Here is a 4,299-nt window from a genome sequence, read left to right on the forward strand (position 1 = left end):
TTTTGCCGTGATGATGATGATGAGTCCGTGATTTGTAAGTGTAGTACACTTACAAATACCCGTCGATCCATCTCGTAACGCTTCGCTCGAAGCCATAAAATACAGCATCATAGGAGTGCGCAGAGGGGGGGGGGGGCGCTCCTAGCCACCTAAGAAGAGGAGGCCGCAAAGTCTGTCCCATACACTGACTTAATAGAGAGGGGGAGGGGCGCCGCGGTAGACCTTGTCCCTCCCCCCCCCCCCCCCCCTGACGGGGAACCGTGCGCACGCCTATGCATAGAAGTATTCGCTGACTGCTTCGCATGATACCGATTTTCACAACGCGTGGGATCTGCAGAATTTTTTATGTTTCTCTTATAGCTACGCACTCCTAAAAAAAAGGTTCCAGTACTTATTAACTTCCGTTTAATAACTACCTGTCACATATGCTACTACCCTGTTAGTAACTGCAGTTAGTAACCGTTACTACCCTTGCCGTTACAAGCGCAATAAGTAGCGGTTACTAACCTCCTCGTTGCGAACTACTAAAATACAGGTAGTGACGGTCACTACCTAAAATATATATAGTAACAGCGATCATTTGCCTCACGAATCGCCCTTTTTTATAACGGTTAAATTTGCGAGCATCAACGTTGTAATGGGACATCGGGTAATCATGCACAGTGTCACGAATGAGAACAGCATAAATACACTACGACAAGGCTACGCGACACGCATAATTTATAAGCGGTTCCAGGAGTGCGAGGTAACGTAATTAGGTGTGCGAGGTAACGTAGTGTGGAACTGTTAATCAAACATATTAAAATAAACAATATATTATGTCTCTTTTGCATAATACTGCCTCAACAAGGCCCAGGTAGTGATGAAAATTTCGGTCAACATGTGCATGGCAAAAAGTTAGTAACGGTACGCATGATGTAGTTACCGCTGGAACATTTAAGTGTCTGTTAACGTAGGTAGTAGAAAGGCAGCAAGAAGTAGTCCAAAAAAGGTAGTCTTTTACTAACTATTTGCTCGTAGTTACCAGCTTTTTCCCAACCTTTTTAAGGGTGCGCCGCGGTAGCTGCCACCATATATACTTTATGGCTGCCACTACACCAAACGAGCACAAGACCAACTGTAAGCGTCTGCCTCTAGAATTATGCACTGTTACTGCCCGCTTCTCGACGCGGTCATTCGCACCGCAATCAGTCTGACTGCGTCTAAAAGCAACTGAGCTGTCTTCACGTCAATTTCCTCATTTTTTCTTCTTCCTTCTATTACCTGCAAGGTTGTGAGCGCCAGTGACGAGATCAAAGGCTCTTCTCTCCCTTCCTTTCTTGAGGTTCGTCATCGTCGGCATTACTATTGATGTTTTGTAGTACGGAGATATCTTACTACCGTGCTGCATTGCATGCTGTTGTATATACTATACACTGGTATTTCACATTGCCTGCTTCCCTACTGTTTCATATCCATGTTCCTATCCCTTCCTTCTGTGAGCAGGTACCACGTACGCCCTTACAGATATAGCAGCTGTCCAACGAGCTCCTTTTCTTCCTTTCCCTCCTGTAAAGCTTCTTTAAGGCGAAAGCCTTATACGCCTCACTAAACACGAAGTTTGACCGTCGGCGTCTCGCGTCCTGCGGCGCCGGGGACGAGTGGCACAAAAAAATCATCATCGCGTGATGACGTCATCATGACGTCACCTATCGCAAAATTTTGTGACGTCACCATGACGTTAGCAATTCTGGCGTGACGTCATGTGGCGTAACGCCACATAACTCCGTTTTAGCCCCCTCCTTTGGGCGGCGAACAAAACCGGAGACTGCGCGACCTCAAGAGAAGAAAATGAAGACCGCGCTTCGCAGTGGCACGCGTGAAGCCATGGCTCGTGTTCCCTGCTGGCGTCGATTGTGGTTCAGCCGTCTCGTTCCTTCGCTCCTGTGGCATAGGCCTACTCCTTCATCGCATGACATCGTAGCTTGGTCAAAGGTGGGCTGATCACGGAGGCAGTGCAAAACCAGGTGAGGTGCCTCCGAGCCTGGAGGTATAGTGCGAAGCCACGCTATAGCGTGGTTTCGCACTATACGTGGCCCATTAGACTGTATTCATGCACAGAAGAATGTGTTGATCTAATGGGCCACGTAACGTTCCAGAATGCAGCTGGTGTCAGTGTTAGCAGTTTTCTTGACCTGCTAGCTACCTATCTGACCTCTACCTATGTAGAATGGAACGGTGATGTTTATCAAAATAGTGGTGTTTCAATAGGATCTTCGATTGCACCGATTCTGAGCGATTTGTTGCTTGCGAAGTTCGACAGGAACTTGAAAGAGCGGCTGAGTTGTCAAGAAGTCGTGAGAATTTTCAGGTTCGTGCGTGCGCAGGGTTCCCCATCAGGGGGGGGGGGGCGATGGCTCATCGCAGCGCCTCCCCCCCTAAGAAGTCAACGTACGAGGCAACTTTTGCGCCCCCCTCCTCTTAGGTGACTAGGGGGATCAATGTATGGGGCAGATTTAGCGCCCCCCCCCCTCCTAGGTGAATGGGGGGGCGGCCGCCCCCCCTGTGCGCACGCCTATGGGTTCGTCGACGACTACCTTGGTGGTTTTTAAGTGTGAGTCTGCTAGAGTAACTGGGTTGTCATCTGATGTCATTGAAGCTTTTAGTGACTGCTTGAGTCCACTCGTACTGACCCATGAACTCCCAGTGAACAACTCGATTCGCTTCCTAGAAATGAGACTTATGTTCAGCGTGAATCACACATGCTGGATGTATGAGCCTCGCGCTATGAAACCGCTTTTGCCTTTTAAATCAGCGCATAGCAAGTTGGTTAAGAGAGGCATAGTGAACTCCTGCTTCACTAATGCACCGATCATGTTTCCATATGATGGAAACAAGCTTCCAAAATCTTGTGGTGCTATCTTGTGGTGCGTGTTACATCGGCCAGACTGGGAGATGCCTAAATGAGCGCCTGCGCGAGCACGCACGCAATGTACGCAATGGCAATGAAGGTTTTTTGGCTCAGCACGTCAGTAAGTGTGGCTGCCATGCGCAGTTCGAAAGCACGGTCGTAATGTACAGGCACAAAGACGATCATACCCGTATGATCGTCGAAGCGGAAAAAATGGCACGGGAACCAGAAAACTGCGTAAGCAAACCGTCGTTAGCTCTTCTAGATAAAGAGCTACGGTATCTGGCAAATGGCGCACATGGACCATGAATCTGCTTTTATCAAACGTTCAAGTTTTGTTGATTGTTAAGAGCTAAATCATCATTTTTTGTAGGTTTTTGTGTTTTCTTTTTCTGTTTCAGTCACATATATATGGGGTTTGTGAAAAATAAACCTTCAGTTGATAGTCTGCGCTTGTCCTTGTATCATCTTCTTGTCGTCCGTGTTACTACCGCGCAGTATACATACGTCGATCATGAATCACCAACTCGCCCAATCATCCACCTTGCTTATCGTGCCATATGTACAAACCAAACTTCCGGATGCCGCTGCGGGACATCTATTTCAAGTCGGGGACAAGCACAGGCAGGAAAAGAAGTAGGTTCTTAAACGCCGCTAATGACAATATATCCGTCGCCGCGAATAGCACCTGCACCTTGCGAGGGCCAATATACGCCGTATACGCCCTGCGTCACGTAAAGGTGAGTTTGCAAGCTGTGAGGGAGTACAGCACGTGCACAGAAGGCAGGCGTATGCGCGTAGCCCCGGGCCGTGAACAGTGAGTGAAGCATCTGGTTGCCTGCCAGGGCGACGTCAAGGGTGTACTTTAGATGAGACTTAACAGAGCGCCCCGAGCGCTATGCCCGACAAGGACCCAGTACGTCTTCGTTCCGGAACGAAAGGGATAAAGCACCCGAGCGTCCAATTGTCAGACGAGAGAAATAAATAAACAAAAATGATCAAGCACAAAGGCGGGAGGCAGTGTGATTTACGATGTACGTATCGCGTGACCGTGGCTCTTCCTCAACAATGAACACGAGCAAGGCGCGACGATCTGCCTATAGACGTCGTCTTCTGCTCCGCGGAGAATAGATGGGCCACGCACTGCAGCCAACTACCCGACCGCACAAGTACAGAAGCAGAAAATAAGGACAACGTGCCTCTCGGTGTCAGCGAACTTTTATATATCGTTGGAGCCGCGATAGTTCCCAACACCGAGAGGCTGTTTTTCTTTTTCTTTGTTGTTGTTTGTCATTTCGTTAGCTTGTCCTAAGACATGAATACACTTTACACATAATGGTGTGTTTGATTAATAAAGTCCAGTAGGGACCTGTGTTGCGGACCGTAAATTCACTGCTGTAAGTCCGGCG

Source organism: Rhipicephalus sanguineus, chromosome 2 (assembly GCF_013339695.2).
Source record: "Rhipicephalus sanguineus isolate Rsan-2018 chromosome 2, BIME_Rsan_1.4, whole genome shotgun sequence".
Classification (NCBI taxonomy): Eukaryota; Metazoa; Arthropoda; class Arachnida; order Ixodida; family Ixodidae; genus Rhipicephalus; species Rhipicephalus sanguineus.